The following is a 17,945-nucleotide window of genomic DNA, read 5'->3' as shown; positions in this document are numbered from 1 at the left end:
GACAGAAACATTTTTTCCCTTTTTGATGTCAATTCATTGTTCATTGTTATAATACCTTGTTGTCTTGATATCATGATTTCATAACAAAGACATAGTTGTTTCACTTAATGTCAAGTTGCTATAACAACACATTATTTTCCTTTATATGCTGTTGTTATAATCAAGACTGTGTCGTCCTGATGTCATTATAAAGACTTTGATGTCTTGTTGTTAAAAGTATGACAATTTTTTACTTTTTTAATGTCATTTTTTCATAGCAAACACATACATGTTTTGGTTAATGTCAAGTTGTTATAACAAAGACATTATTTTTTTCTTTTTTTAATGTCAAGTTGTCATAACAAAGGCATCTCAAATGAGTGACTTCCATTCCGAGTGACTCTTTCATGTTTATGACAGGTGTCATGACACGGTTATGACAGTGTCATATCAGTCTTATTCATACACCACCACCACATTTTGGGGAAAGCATGTTCATAGGCATGTTCACTTTCAACAGTTAGAAGAGGAGACTAACACCTCTCTCAGACACAAGAGTGGCATCGATCTTCCCTTCTAACTCTCAGCATGAATTAATTTCTTTGCTGACAGCTACAGATTACCTCTGAAACTAGGCAGTGCCATTATTTTCCGGGTCGTCTGTCCCAAAGGGAGCTGACAGCTGAGTCTGTGAGATTCGCTTCTTATTTTCAAGACAGAGTCCCGCTGTGTCCTGCGCAAGTTCAGCCCTGAACCGTCCTGTCTGCCACACAGATTTTATTTTTATTTATTTATTTATTTCACCCAGAGAGGAGTTTTAATCTTTTCGTCGCCCAAAGCTCGAGTGATTCAGGTCGCTTTGTCCTTCACAGTCTGTCCTCAGGATGAGACCATGTGTGTGCGGCAGTCAGGTCACAGACTCTGTTTGACAATTCGGCACCCTTTTTTTTTTTTTTTAGCTTTGCACTGGGCTTGTGTCAGGCTTCCTACAGCATGGAAGCATTCACACCCCTGTAATAACACACATGCACACCCCGCTCTCTTTCTTTTGTTTGTTTTACGAGAATCATGAATGAAGGCGAGCGCTGCTGTGGCGTGTTGCTGTGTGCCAGGGAGAGGCTTGCATATGTGTGAGTAAAGTATGTGCTCGTGCTGCGATCACATGTTTTGCCAGACTCCATGGTCACTAATCCCTCTCTTTTGCCAATATTTCCACTCTATCTGGTTTCATCAGGCACGGATTACACAGGATTAGACAACCTCCCAGAAGCTGACATGCATTCATTCATTAAAAACCCAAATGCAGATGCTCACACGTCTCCAACTGAGCCAAAATGCACCAATTAGGCCTCAGAGCGAGGACGCACGCCATCCACAAGTTAGGACGCTTCTGATGCATTTACTTACATGCATTTCGGTGATGCACAACTGCTTGGACAAGATTGTTGTCTTGTGCGCTCTGTGATTATGTAATGCAGCGTTGATGACGGCGCGGGGCCCGGATGTCATCAGTGTGGTATTGAGGTTGTAGTTGTAGCAACCTTAGCCTGCCCTTAACTCGGAGCAGCAGGCAATCAGCCTGCAAGAGCGTGATCCCCCTGCTGCCTGCTTCTCTCTCTGCAGATAGAAGGAGGTGAGGCTGGCAAACAGACCTTCTCAAAGAGATTACAGCCGGCTCCAGGAAACACACCGTTTATAATACTGTACTGCACAATATTTTAATGTTCTGAATGGGTAGACAAGATAACAAAAATGCTTTACATTCTAATCTCACAGAAAATTCTTGCCTATTATGATATATAAAAAAATATATTTGACATCTAACCTTAAATATGCACATTTCCTATATACAAGAAGACTGAAGCAGCTTCAGTGCAACAACCAGGTTGTTTGTCTTTTTTCTCACACAACCAGGCTCTCATTGTGCCCTGCTAAGGCTCATTAAGCATCTGCTTGGGACAGATGTCACTTCAAGTAAGCTGCACACCAGATGATTGACAGGCCTCTCCTTCAATCAGACATCAACATCAAACCTACTGACAGCTGACTGGATAAACGCATCACTCGGTGGAGTGGGACTGACCTTTTTTCTTTTTTTTTTTCTTTTCTTTTTTTTCTGATTTTCATGCTGGAAGAAATGTGGAGGTTGCCCTGGAAAAGTTTGGCAAAAATCAGAAAATGGCCATGATATGTCATCAGAGGTTAAAGGGATAGTTCACCCAAAAATGAAAATCCAGTCACTATCAACTCAACCTCATGTGGATTGAAGGTTGGGAAAACAGCATTGCTGAGGCTCCCAAACAACTGAAATGAATGATGGAAAAAAAAGAACATAAAATGCCTCCATACTGTAATCCCAACATGTCATTCACTTGTGCGCGCACACCGTCACACCGCACACATCCAGCTCAGACAATGTGCACGCACATGTGAACGTGGTTCCAAGCTACGGATCTACAGTAAAGATTTAGGCCAGAAACACGGTGTAAAATATGTCTATCAAGCCAACTTGGCTTTATGGGGACTTGAATTACACCAGATGAGCAATATGAAGGCATTTTATGTTGTTTTTTTCTGTTTGAAAACTGGCCACCATTCACTTTAGTTGTTTGGGAGATTCTGCAGTGGTGTTTTGTTCCAAGTAATGTTAAATGGACTAAAAAAACTAATCAATCTTCAGTCTTTCAATCAGCATGAGGATGAGTAGGCAATGACTGAATTTTCCTTTTTAGGTGAACTATTCCTTTAAGGAAACATGCTAAATTGGAATACTGGACTCTGGCGATAAATGCTATATAGCCACAATGGGCCAAGAGGCACTCATACCAACAGATTTTTTTCTTAAGTGGTTTGTACACATTATTTAGGAGAACTTGTCCCATTAATCACTTTTCTCATATTTTGTATTTTCTTTCAGATGATAACACATTTTACGAGGTTCAGACCTGCTGTACAGACATGAGCAGTTGGTCTGCTGTTATCCAAACTGAAGTTTTTCACTAATTTCCATATACATATTTCATTAGTTAGAAGACATTTTCTGTTTGAAAAATAAACTACACTTCACAATTCTGTCGGTATTATCCTGTTTGACTGCATTTCAAATTATTATTTTGATGCTCTACTTCGAGCTTCAATCAGTGTTAAACCTTTTTGAAACCTTCGTAAAACCACTTTCAGTTCTGAAAATATCAAAGCATAACAGACAGACAGATCCTCTTTTCATCTCTCAGTCTGGACAAGATTCTGGTTCCACCGGCACTTTTGCAACATACTCTCCTTGTCTGGCATCTCCCACCATTCATTACTCAGGTCACTCTTTCAGGATCGGAGTCCCAGAACATTTACTTCAAGTCCTGGGTCATTAGTCCTCCCAAGCGTACCACTACTACATCCGTTCAGATTTCAAAGATCTCAGATTCGCTCAGTCTTTTCTTAAATTACTGGAGGTTTTGGGGGGGTCTGTCATTCCTGGGTGTTACAGTGAATTCCCTGAAAGCTTCCCCACAATGCAAATGACATCCATGAGCATAGCTATGCCATGATTTGCGGACTTTACAATAAACTGTCTGAGCGTCTCTTGTTGGTGGTGTGGTCCTTCTTACTGAATTTAAGCTATCTAAGCGTAGATTTAGGAGCAGGACTGTACCTCAACCTCTTCCTGTTTCTCTTTTCATTTCTTCCTGTCCTTCCTCCTCTTTGAAGGGGTCCGTCCTGCCCGGGTGCCATGGCAGATTCCCTAGAAGCTTGCCCACAATGCAAATGACATCCACAAACAAATTCATGCCTTGATTTGCATAATTTATAACAAACTGTCTAAGCGTCTCTTGTTGATTGCATGGTTCTTGCTAGTGAAAGGCTGTTTGGTTTGTCTATTCTGGGCTACTGTAGAAAGATGGTGGTTCACGACAGCCTCAGTGGAAGAAGACGGGCACCTTTGTTGAGATGAACAGCTTATTCTCAGGTAACGAAAAATCAGAAATTCCTTCTGTCACTTCTGAAAACAGTCTTATGAATACTAAATTTCATTTCTGCCATAATGTCCTCACTGAACTTTGAAACTGTTAGCTACCTGATCTGTCAAGAGAAAGGAGAACATCAGCGCTTTGCTTGTCAGGCTGATCGAGGGTGACGCTTTGTGTTGGCAGCAGTTCAGTCATGGTGGCTGAGCAGAAAGAAAACATCTTTTAAGAGTTTTCAGGTATCAGAGCGCCTCGGCGAAGGTAAATGCACAGGATGATGGAAAGACCGAAGACTTGAAATCAAACAAGCATTTAATTTAAACTGTCTTCATTTAAAGATGGCACTTGAGATGATGATGATGTCCTTATGAGCGCTACCAGTATTTAATCCATTTGTATAAGAAGTGCTACTCTGTTGTTCTGGAAATGTATAAGCAGTGAAACTCATGCAAAGAAATCGTTTATTCTTTTTTCCTCATCTTGTATAGGTCCTAATGGTTATCTTGTGTCCTTTACATATATATGTATATAAATATACTGTGTGTGTTAGCTTGCTGCATTTAATTAAATGCAAAAAAACAAACAAAATTTCATTTAGAAAAGCCTTAAGTGTATAAGTTTAGTAGCAAAACTTTTGTCCAATCAGAGGGATAGCCATAAAAAAGAAAAAGAAAAATATGTTTTCCTTTTAAAAGAATGTTTGTATTACTCTTATTGTGAAAAACTCCATAAAAAAGAAAAAAAAAGTTTTAGTATTTCCATTTGATTTCTGTTCCTTTAGATTTCAACTCCACTACAACTGAGAGGCAAAGGTACTTTTCACTCCACGACATAAATCTGACAGTTTTGAGTGGCTTTTATTTAAAAAAAAACAAACAAGAATGGACGTCTTGAGTTGATGCTGGGCTCTCAGGAGCAACAGGGCAGGCAGGCAGAGCGAGGCTGGAAACAGGCAGCAGGCTGAAGTCGCAGGCAAGTCTTAAGCAAAAATCCACAAGGGGGAAAAAGCAATCAGCAACAGGTACATTAGTACTGCAAAGGAGACTGAACAATCTGGCAGAGACTGGACTGCAGAGCCGGGCTATTTGTACCACTGGAGTTGATTGGTGGATGGTTTTCAGGTCAGCAGGCAATTTGGCAGCAGGAGTTGATTGAGCCACGCCCAGACACAGACACAGAGAGAGACAGCTGACACATGAGGAATGAAGGAAAAGGCAGACTATGACACAAGGAGGCTATAAAATTTGATGTTTTTATAGATTAAACAACAACTGAATATAAAGTAGTTAAAATTATGTCTACTATGGCTAATTACTACATTGAAATGCTACTACACATACATGCTTAACTCCAGGGCCTGCTAAAGGCACAAGCTATATATACATATATATACAATGAACAACCTGGCCTGACCTGGCCTGTGCACACTGAGGAATGATGCAAAAATACGCATCACAGCCCACATCTGGCCTGCTACGCTGACTGAGTGGTGGACAGATGTTAAGATGGAGATATCTCTTTTCATAGGAGGGCCTGACACAGAGGTGTGTTGTCTTATGTAAGCATTAAAATGCTGTTTTGTGTGCTATGTTTCATTTGTGGTGTTTGCAAGCAATAAAGCTAGATGATGATGCTACGACAACGGTACGATGCTGCAACCTGCATGATCGAGACTACGTAACAAAAATTCAAAAATTGTTTTAACTTAAATTTCAGTTATCTCATATTTTCATTTGAAATTTTGCAGCATTTTGACAGTATTAAATGTTTTTGAAATAATTTATTTCATTTTAAGAAAATATTTATGATATTCCTCTGTGTACTTCTCGAAGTAGCTTGTGTACCAACAGTGGTGCACATATCACAGTTTGAGAATCTAGGCCCTAGGCCATCAAAATTGCTAGAGATGGCCCTGCATCAATCAGAATATTATACTGTATAACAGTGTCTACTCATATGAATACTCACAGACAGCTCACAAATATATACTATTAATTTCTAATAAGGCTCGGTAATTTTCGTTTTTTCTTTTTTGATTAAACTGTACAACACAAACATTAACCAACATTTAGTGCTCTAGTCAGTATTTATGGCTGCAGGATGACGTGTGTGTCAAGTGTAACCAACTTCTATGGAACAGAGCAATAAAATATATCAGGCTTTGATACAGACAATCAATTTGTTGTTGGTTTTGGTATTTTCATGGAATTTGCTGACAAACATGATAAAATTTAAGATTATATACGTCCAAGCTTTAATCTATAAAGAACGGCCAAGACCCCATGTGCAGTTTTATATAGATATGGTACCCAAGGCATTCTACAAATGTAAATCTCCTAATGCACTCACACACATAGACACATTATTACCACACAGAGGTTCAGGGACATCTATAAGCTACATTCATACAGTACAGGTCTAACAGAGTTCAGTCTTTCAGTAATGGTGGTGGGGTGCTGGCTCCTCTGAAAAACAATCTTTTTGTTATTGACTGTCGACCGCTGAGGAATGTGTGTCACTTCAATCATCTGACACTTTCACCGCTGAGTGAAGTAATCAGCTGGTATTTGTGCAGACGAGGTCTGAGTAAATCCAACTGCTTTTCTCGGATGAAGAAATGTAATTTTTTTCTCAAAACCAGTGCATCCACGCTGAGCTGCGAAGTCACTCGATGTTCGATGGAGCTCATTGTATGAAGCACAGCTACAAGACACATAGTGACACATTGTGTTACAGCAGGGGGAAGAGGAAAGGCAGCATTAAGGTAGAGCAAGTACGAGTGTTCCTAACACATCACCTCAAGCAGCCTCACTCCCTCATCCCCCTCTGAGGTTGTCAAAGTCGCGCCGGTGTTGCAGACATTTTGCCCTTTAGGTATGGTGCCCCCATCAGGCTGATCAGTGTTACTGCTGAAATACAACATGCATCATCAGCCCTCCAGTGGTCCAAAACTTTGGCATCTGCAGGCTTAAACACAATGTACCACAAAGTAAATATAATAAATAAAAAACTCTGGATTCAAAGCTTTACTGTAGTAAAAGTACATAAATATTAAAAACGTGGTCATAGTCACCTCTCCAAACCTGTCTGCTGCAGCATTTTATGTTTTTTTTCCTCAATATATCAGGGTTTTGATTGGCCTGTTTGCAATCATATATCTTTATTAGCTACAAAAACTGTACGGCCACAAATTATAGGGAGTGGCCACCACCTACTGATGTTGAACTCCACACAAAGCAAAGATGTGAATTTGGATTTTAATACAAATTGTACTACGTACACAATTATGATTTTAAAAGTAACCAAACTAAGACTAAAGAGTAAAATTACAGGTTAGAAGAGGTCAGTAGAGTGCAGGTCCCCGTCAGACAACAGATGGTGAGGCACCTACTGCAATGCTGTGACAACTGCCAGATGCAACCAGCAAAGTTTTGCAAAGTTACATCAACATTAACATGACCTCCATGCATGTTGTTCTGACCTGAAACAAGATTTCAAACTTGTTGATCACTTGCGGCCCCCAGTGGCCCCAGATAAGAAGAATGAGAAGTCAGCTGTCAATGGTCATACACTGACAATACATGTACAGTGAGAGCTACCATTTTCCAAAAATACACATAATGGTAACTTCACTGGTTGGTAGTGACTGTATTTTCTGGCTGTTCTTTTTTATAAGACCATTGACAGCTGACTTCAACAAGGTAGTTCATTGTCAGACTAGGAAATAGAAAGCAAAATTGTCCGGTTGTCGTTCCAAGAGTAAAGAGCTTGTACAGTTCTTCACCACCTGCAAACCTTAGTTTCTCAAAATATCGCAACCTTTCCTACTGACCATGTCCTTCTCTGTAAGTTTTTTGCAGCGTCCACGTTCTCATTAACTCTGTTAGACATCCCGAAGTCAGCTTGAATTGAATATTCAGCTTGTAATCAGGTCTGTTGTTTACAACCTAGTATCTCTATAATGGCACCCATCTGGGTTACTGACCAAACCGTGACATTGGTGCAAACACTTTATTTTCTTTCTACCAATCTACACCCATCAGAGGTATCAATGTGAAGAGGGAAGAGTGCATCTGCTCATGGACAAGAGGTCACAGCTGTCTGTGGATTATCTTGAGTAACTGGGTCATAATTTCTGAAAAGAGCACCACAAGCCAAGTGCCAGTTAGTTCCATTATATTCAAGAGAAAGCAGACATGTCAAGGCCAATATCACAAAAAAATGTAATGTTTAAAAAAAACTCAGCAACTCACACCCAAACAGTCCAGATAAATAAATAGCACTACAGACAAGTGGGGAAATATGAATTTTTGATGTTGGGGCATTGTCCCTTTAAGCTAGTATATCAGTCTATTTGCTTGCCAGTTCATTTGCCTGCCAGCCTGTGAACTCTCGATCTGCAGTCGGTACCTTGCCAGTTTACTAAACTCACCAGCCAGCTCTCTTTCCTGGATTACCTTCTGCCAAAGCCTCCAGCCATAGACACCGTTCCCCTCATCTCAACCTTAATCCTGCCAGCCACCGTCTCTTCCCTACCTTGCAAATTTTCAAAATTAAAAGCTTTACTTTTCGCTGACCTGCCTGTTCCCTGACTGCATTTGTATTCATCCTCAGATCCCTGTCAGTTTTTTATATTTTCCATGAGTCGCTTGAAAGTCCCACTTTTCTCTGAATATCTGGCATTGCTTGTAAAATCATATTTCCAGTTCAATCATAATAATTTTCATAAAAAATGTTACCTGCACATTGCTCAGCAAAGTCAAAAGCACTCATTTAGCAGTAGCCTACACTGTTAAAAAACAATAATTTGTTTTTTGTTAAAAAACAATAATTTCACAGAAAAAAAACTCTAGATTTCACAGTAGTTTTCTGTTTGTTCTCGCCCAAGCAGCGCAACGCGAGATGTACGAGATGTCACGATACCTTCATACCTGTGTTTACATGCTACCTGGAAGTGACTCACACAACAGAGAGAGATCTGCTCAGAAACAGTGACTTGTTACACACAGAGCTGACTTCACAAACTTTCAACAAAGAACAAAATGTCTGAGGACTTCGACACAGAAGAGGAACATCATTTCTTTGCTGCAGCCACGCCGCTTGGGCAATATTTCACAGCTATATTTCTTACCTGTGCAGGGTTTAGACACATCTCTCACTAGTTTTCTGTCCAGAGTCTCTGAAATCTTTGGCTTCCTACCTCTGCCAGGTTTGTTCTGTACTGTGTGGCTCTCTTTGAATTTCTTGACGATACTTCTCACTCCAGTTCTTGACACTTGGAAACGCTGTGATAACTTTGTATATCCTTCTGCTCTGTGAGCATCAACAGGTCTTTTTCTCAAGTCTAAACTGATATCTTCTATTTTTGGCATGATGCTTTCTGATGTGACAGCTCAAACTCGTACTTAAGTTTTTATACTTTGTGTAAATTGGACGTAGCAAGGGAGAGGGACATCTGAAATACCCTGTTAGAGTCATGATATTTAAAGTATGCATCTTCCACTTTTTCTCTGTTTCATACACAGCATGAGCAGGTGGTGGAAGCTGAGGCAGATTGCACAGGTTGGTGATACAGCTGGCTGTCAGAGGCTGTAGATAGAGGCTAGGCTAAACTAGGAGGCAAAATGAGAGTCTGGTGAAGGCTTGAGGCTATGACCAGAAAACGTCTCTGAGAGGCCAGATGATGAATGGCATCTACAGAGGCTTTTGTTGCTGGCAGGAAAAAAGACAGATGTTGAGCTTGAAGCTGACTGATGATAACTGCAGATTTCATCCACTGCTGGATGTCAGAGGCTGTAGAAGATTGCAGCTGGTTGCTGGAGGCTGAAGTTGGATGACAATCTTGGAGTTGTATGACAGATGGTAGGGAAATTAATCACAATAGCGAAGTTTCGTATCGGTCGCCATTAATAATTAGTGTTCACGTGGGCTGTGACTAACACCAACCATGTTGTATATCGCAAAGCGCACAAGTGGCGAAGGTGAGTTTTCTGGTTTCTTTTGTTCTGGTTGTTGTTTATGCAACCATCTATTCATCCATCTATTTTCTTTATGAGACAGGGAGGAGCATGCTTGACGAGGCATATGAGGGAAAACATGTACACTATGCCGATCTAGCTGCTGATGCTCAACATCGTTGCTGGAACACCGAAGTCTGCCCTGTGGAGATGGAATGCAGAGGCTTTGTTGCAGAATCTACAACCAGGTTGCTTACAGACCTGGGAATCAGAGGTCAGAGCCTGCATTCAAGTATCAAATCTATGTCCAAGGCTGCAGAGAGAAGCAGCCAGGGGCTCTGGATGAAGAGGCGAGACCCCTGCTGGGCCCTGAAGTAACCAGGATGACACAGAGGAGAGTGATTCTGGGACGCCAGAGTTCACTGTTGAGCCCTGCAGAGATGTCAAAATGTCAAGGAAGGAGGGTGCCCACTTGAGTCAACTTAGCATCGCTAGTGTCTTCATTGTTGTGGACATCATCGGCAACAAAACTCTTGTAAGTGCTTGCACAAAGGACATACATCTTATCCTGTGGCTGTTTTTGAATCTTTTTTTCAATCTTACATTTTTTTAAATGTAGTGCTGTCCAAAGTATATTCTCTTATAAGGATTATTATATGCTATGTTGTGGGTATTTTTATACTTTGGAGGAATTAAGTTATCCCACAGTATAATAAATAATTTAAAAAATTATAGGAGACATGCAGTGATCTCTGTTTTAACACAATGAGAAACAGTGAAAGCTGAATAAGGGAGGGATTTGGGACACAGGTCTGGTATTTATCCAAGATGATAAAAGAAATTGTTTACCTGCATTCTGCTGACTTCAGCTAAAATGTGACAGCAGTATTTTAAAGTGAAGCTGGGTGCTGAAGGCTGTAGGCAGTGGCTGATGTAGCTGTCGCTGGCTAGTTCTGAGAAAGGAGGAGTTGCACACAGAAAACAAGTTTATTTGTACAGCACATTTCAACAACAAGGCAGTTCAAAGTAGAGGCTGGAGCTGCAGAGTCTGGTGAAAGCTTGAGGCAAGGAAAGGCCAGTGCAAAGAGAGAGTTTGGCTGTTGGTGACTGGAGTAAAGCCAGATGTTGTGCTGAGTGTTGATAGCTGTAGGTTTTATCTTTTGCTGGTTGTTGACAGATGTTCATACAGCTTGTTGTCAGATGCTGTAGGCAGGTGTAGTGGCTGCATCTGGCCTCTGGACAATCTTGGGGTTGTCTTTTTGAATAGTGAGGCTAGGATGAAAGTTGGAGCCAAAATGTTGTCGATGCTGCCAAAACCTTCTGGAGTAGGCCATGGATGTAGATGGCTGGCAGAGGCTGCAGGCAGTGGCTTGATCTGCTCTTGACGATGCAAGAACTGCAGGTGGATGGTGCTGAATGAGTGTCTGGAGATGTTTTTCTGCAAACTTGATGTTACAGTCTGTTAGGTAGCGGATGTCTGTCAGTTATCGGCCCTCACACACTCATACTCATAAAACTGCTCCAATACTCCATACCCAATGAAACATCACATCACGAAAAGTAGCCACTCGACACAAGCAAACATCTGAAGAACCAACATGATGAGTTCAAGATGTTTACTGATGCATACTCTCTTTTCTTTGACGCTTAGTGGATGACAGCGAATCAACTGTCCATAAAATTCCATGTAAGTCCATGAAAACTGAAACAACCTCCCAGAGTACACCTGTAGACTGCTGCCAGCCGCTGTCCAGTAAGTCCCGTCGGGCGTAAACTAGTTGAATGCCTCGACTAATTAATCTGAAGACGAAGAAAAACACACTGCTGCCACCAGTCTGTAACCATCTTGTCTTGGTAATAAGCTGCTACAACTTCTCATTGTGTACTTAATCTTCACCAAAACGGCCTGACAGCTCAGTACACCCAACTTCACACTTTGAGGTTCAGAACAGGGTAAAAAAAAACTGTTGCACACAAGGAACCACACTCATACCTGTCCCCCCTAAACAATGACAGGCAGGAACTAATTAGCTCTTAGACAAGAGGGACGTAAAGAAGAAACTTAAATACCACACATGTAAATGTGTCATTAAAATCCACTAACTAAAGACTCCTTTCTGCTGTCCTGTGGACCTTCAGTTTTCCAGAAAAAATGTCCCAGACAAGAAGGGCCTGAAAAGTTTTTTTTAAATTGCATAATGACATAATGACAACCACAGTTCATAGGCTGTGTTTATTTTATATATCGTGACCAGGACTCTTGTTTGCTTGAACTGTTGAGTTCATCCTATAAGGCACAGCAATGTTTTTCCCCACTGGTGTTTGCATAATGTGACCTTTGTCAGAGTCAGCGTACGTCTCTGCTGAGGAGGATGCTATTCTAAATGCAGCTCAGTCATGTGGTATTTGATTCATCACGGCTGGGATATTGCATTTGAGTTAGTAATTTTGACCTTTAATATCAGCTTCCTCTTTCGTTATTCAGCATAATTTTATTAAAGAGGGCAGCGCAAACACGGATCAGTGGTGCCTCGCATATGAGCTTGATTTAGATTCAAGAAAAACTTCCATCGAAGCCAAAGATGGTTTGTTTGTGCATCAGCTTACTGTAGAGGGAGTGATTCATATTTGTCAAGATGGATTTTGTCATCATGCCATCACCATGTGTTTTTTTTTTTCTTCTTCCTGTGCTGGATTTAACATTAGGGCAGCCGGGCAATTTGCAGAGTGGCCCAGAACCTTTAACGAGAAAAATACCTGATTAGGTCTTGTTTTATGTTAACCTGTCCACCTGATGCTACATGTTACAGCCTGCTAATGGACCCTCCCCTCATTGATCAGCTCACTTCACAAATTCTTTGCATTGTTTGATCCATATAACCAGATTAGAAGGGTCATTTTAAAATCTATTGTGACACAGTTGCTAAGTTAATATACAAACATCTCTTGTAAATGATAGTGTTGATTTTACTGAAATATGTGCACCCAAAGTCACTTATACAAATTGCAATTATTTACCAGTATTTTTTCACTCCTTCCCGCTCACAGTGTTACTTCATCAACACAAAATCACTACATACAACAAGCTAATCTTTAATAGCACATTACCCGACTAACATTTAATGTTAGCACTGTTTTTCCCTACCTTCCTAATGTTAAAAATGGTAAGGTTAGTTACAAAATGTCTTTGTAAAACAGAGGTATTGTTCAGTAATATATAAACACTTCACTCTTTGTGTGGATTAATATTTGACTTATAATTCCCTCTCATTTTGAATGTTAGATTTACAGAAGCTCCTCTCACCCCAGCAACATTCGCATACAAAAATGAAGCATATTTGAAATTCTGTTTGCCTGCTACACAAGTCAAAAGCATGAACAGTATGATCATTTTACCATCTATGCAGTGTCTGATTCAGCTGACTCCTGGCTAATTCAAAAACGGGTAAAGAGGTGGACTGTTGAGTGGCCGAATTGAGGGGCTACTCACAGCTCGCCATCTGTGACAAAACCTACCTGTCACTCAAAGTGGGCACACCTTTAATTATGCCGAACTTAATCTAATTTTAATGTCTGAGTCGTATAAGAATTGACCTCCTGTATAGTTGCCATGAGGTTGAGACATAGAGGCCAAAACCATTTTTTGTGCCAGGCTGTAAACATGTTTATTGTTACTGTAAAGTTTGGAATTTTAATAAGGGTGTGTATGGAGACTCAAGTAGTAATTCCAAGAACTCAAGTTTTTGGCTCTTATGAAGCTCAGCATAAGTTCAATCAGGAAGACCTTCTATTACGCTGCCTTCATTCACAACTTCCTTTACTCCATCTCTCTCCTCCTATTCCCTCTAATCAGCTGTTTGTGGGCGTTCACCTTCATATTTTCCATCCAATCAGATTTTGCCACGGTCGCGATAGCCAGTCAATTTGCTGCTGCCAAACTATAAATCACCTCTGTCTTTGCTCCATCAGTTGTCATTCAGTCAGTCGTGTGACCCTCCTCCATCCCTCTCTCTCCTCCAGTCATTGGACCCAGGTAGCAGAAGATGTTCACCTCGATCTTCCCTGACGTCCTCTCCTCCAGCCTTCAGGTCCAGGCAGCAGAAGATGTTCACCTCGATCCTCCCTGACGTCTTCTCCTCCAGTCTTCAGGTCCAGGCAGCAGGAGTCTAGAGCCACAAGATGTTCACCTCGATCCTCCCTGACGTCCTCTCCTCCAGTCTTCAGGTCCAGGCAGCAGGAGTCCAGAGCCACTTCACCTCACCAGTCTCTGCTTTGCACCTCTTCACCACCACCACCAGTGTCTAGACCCCGGGGGGTTTCTCTTCACTATAGATTCATGACCTCCATTTTTATATGTGCATATTGTTTCACCACAATGGGGTCTAACCGCCAAAGACTTTTCATGTTTCATATCTCATGCACGTGTCAATAAACCATTTTCTTTTACTCTTAGTCTCTCCTGATTGAACTGAGTTGGCTTCACTTTTCAGACGCTATTTTCTTCTGGGATCACATTTTGTCTGTGTTTCTCCTGATTTCAGCCAATTTTTCACACCTTTTTTGTTTTCTTTTCATTAACACAGCCTGTTTCTGACAACGTACATGTATAAACCCTATACGACTCTAGAAACCTTCTGCTTCTACCTGGACAGACACCAAACCAGACTTCACAAGAATAGCAAGCATATTGTAAAATCTGCCACATCAATGACCTTTTAGGGGTGAGGAACAGAATTGGTGAATGGCAGAAAACTGATGAATGTTGATGTGCACAAGTTCACGCTAAAGGCACAGATTATTCTCTAGTTTTCAAGATTAAAGATATTTATTGTCACAGTGGTTATACAAGCACAGTTGTTTGAAAAACTTTGGCCAGGATGCTCCAATGTAAAAAAAAACAGAAGTAAGAAATAAAACATTAATTGTAAGTTAGGATGTGCATTCTTTTAGATAAAATATACAGTGCTGAAAAAAAATTTACATATATACAGCTACACTTACATATATAGCAGATAAACATATATACAAGCAGTGAAGACTGCATAGTTTTTAGTATTGAACAGAACACTGCAGTTAAAGTGTGGGTCGGAGTGTGTGAGGGGTGTGTGTGTGAAAATGCTGTTGTAGTGTATAGCTGCAACAACCCAACATCAACCAATCAATTATCATATTAATTGGCAACTATTTTAAAGGGATAGTTGAGTCAAATTGAAAATTCAGTTACTATCTACTCACCCTCAGGCTGATTGAGGGTCAGGTTTCGTGGCTCCAAGCTAAGGAGCTACAGTGAAGATTCAGGCTAAAAACATGGTGTCAATAACATTTTTTAGTCAGCTTGGCATGTTGGGTATTTAGCAGACTTGGATTACAAAAGACGAGCAGTATGGAGGCATTTTATGTTTTTATTCTGTTGTTTTTTTATGTTTGAGAACTGGTCACCATTAACTTACATTGTTTCAGAGAATCTGCAACGCTGTTTTCGTGTGAAAAAACTGTTTTAATGTTTCCATCTGACACGTTTTAAAACAAGAACCATGTGAAAGTGTATATGCAAAGTTATCTAACAGCTACGTCCATGATATAACAATGTAAAACGACTGAGGCTAAAACTAGCTTACATCAAACACCAAAACATTGGTTGGATGGGGAATTACGGCTGGTATATCTACATGATAGATGACAGAAACACTGTCATTAACATGGGAAAAGGAAACACAGGGACTAGATTAGCGGACTTTGAGATGGACCAGCAAGACTGTGATCGCAGAAGACAACCAGGATAAGAACTACTGTAACTCGGCTTAGACCCGGAACAGCGAGCCAGAATGAGATGCATCATTGTTGGCCAAACACAGACACAGTGCAATCTAACAAGCTTGGCTGGGGGTAAATTTATTGCAGCTAGGTAGCTAGTGTTAGTCAGCTGGAAATGCTAATGTTTGCAGCTTATGCTAGAGCAGATGAAGACAGAGTTTAATCCATTCCCCACACTTGTGCTCTTGTGTTTCATGTTTTTGAGAGACTACAGAAAAGACGCCACCACCCAGATGAGTGATGTGTACAGGTAAAACTTTACTGACAGAAAAGTCAACACAGCATTTAATAGAAATGATTTAGCAGCCACACAGTCTCATGAAAAGAGACTCCACATACCTGTTTCTTTTCACAATGCAAATGCAGATGGCTCTAAATGCACAACCCATCAAAAGGCCTTCAGCAGCCCCTCACGCTGTTCTGAGTCACTCTCACATGTATCCTATTATAAAAGAGTCAACACAGAAGGTGGAGTGATAGCTGAACGTGGGAGCTGGAATAATCCGAGTGAATTAGGTATATACAGCTGTTCTGTCTGTCAGGGCCATGTAAACATTGTCAGTGCTCTGTCTTTGTGATTGGACTGCAAGAAATCACATTCCAAACTAAACATTGCGGATCAGAAGGACAGGGGCAACAGATTCATAAATTGCAGAGGCACCAGAAGTGTAAAGAGCAACAGAGACAAGACCACACTTTGAGGAGGATGAGGTGGATGGATGGGTCAAACAAACAGAGGACTTTGACCCAGGAGACTGCAGTTTGTGTCCTGTGTGAAACCAAAAGTCAACATGAATTTATTTTTGATTTAGTACTTAAGTTAAATTACATAATCTAGGATCTAGTGGCATCTAGTGGTGAGCTTGCAGACAAGCGTGAGTAGAACCTACGGTGGCTACCAAACGCGCCTGCTGTGGATATAAATGACTCATAGGTAACAAAAACACTACGATTCTTATTTTCAGGTGATTATACATTCATGAAAATGTACTTATAAATATTATATTCTATTATGGCCATATTCCGCCACTAGATCACCCTCAATCTTACTTTTTCCTGAACATAGCCACTTAGTTTTGGTGCATAAACTTAACTAAACTGGCTGTTTCGCCATGACAAAGATCATGATCAAAACTCTTGTGACCATGACAGCAAAGGTCGTCTCTGACTGCTATTACTATGTCCAAAACTCCAAAAGAAAATGTGTATTAAATCACACGTGAAATGTGTATGTAGAGTCCATTTATTTAACCTGACATGCCAGAACACAGAACCATCTGAGAAGTCATCCTAACAAACTGTTTGGAAAAGGGCAGGCACTTTCCAAAAATGCACGGGCTAACTTCAACCAAACAGATCAACCTCTTGCCGAAGCCATTTAGGAGGAGAGCGAAAACATCTTTTCAGCGGGGGAAAGCCTCCAGTATTGTTCTTTGTGCTTCTTTCAAAGAAGAAACACTCTCCAGTTCTGATATAACTGACGCTATCGCAGTATCTGCGCTAACCTCTTCAGGAAACGCCATTGTTTGTTCGAGATGAGTCGCTGACAGCTGCTGGTAGTCCCTACTAGGACGCTGATTGGCTGCACCATTTTTGGTGCAGATGCAAACAAATGGCTCGAAGCTTGGCAAAATGGATTCTTGCGTGATCTCGCAAATCTAGCTGCCTCGCAAGCCAAATATTTATTAAATGTTCTTAAGATTTCTTGGATGTTTACAAGTCAGAGTATTCATCTATGACATAATTTATTTTCATACACAAATGTAGTTGGTTAAACTAATATTTTCTCAGTTTTATTTATTCACACTAATTAAAAATTAAAATTTCTAGTATTTATTTTAAGAAAATAAACATGAATTCCTCTAACTTCAATCAACTCATTGACATGACATGACATGACAACATGATCCACATATAAGCAGACTTCCCAGCATGCCCCTTCTTTTTATAGTCTGAAAAACATGACAACTTGCTGTGTGTCTCTGAGACACTGGAAGATAAGTCATGATTTGTTTTTACAACAATTAAAACACTCAACTGTGATGGAAGTAATAATGAATTACTTAATTAAAAGTTAAAGGTTACAAATGTTTGTCAGGGCAACGGCATGTTTTCTCATGTTCAACTGAATTAATATTGTGTAGTTTATGTGATTAGAAAAGTTTATTTGTTTTGAGTCATTACAAAATTACCTCAACTTGCCTATTCAAATTAAGTCAACCAAAAAATTGAA

The sequence above is a fragment of the Lutjanus erythropterus genome, chromosome 7, assembly GCF_056507025.1.
Source record: "Lutjanus erythropterus isolate fLutEry1 chromosome 7, fLutEry1.hap2, whole genome shotgun sequence".
NCBI lineage: Eukaryota > Metazoa > Chordata > Actinopteri > Lutjaniformes > Lutjanidae > Lutjanus > Lutjanus erythropterus.
The sequence above is the reverse complement of the archived record's forward strand: the minus strand, read 5'-3'. Positions refer to the sequence as shown.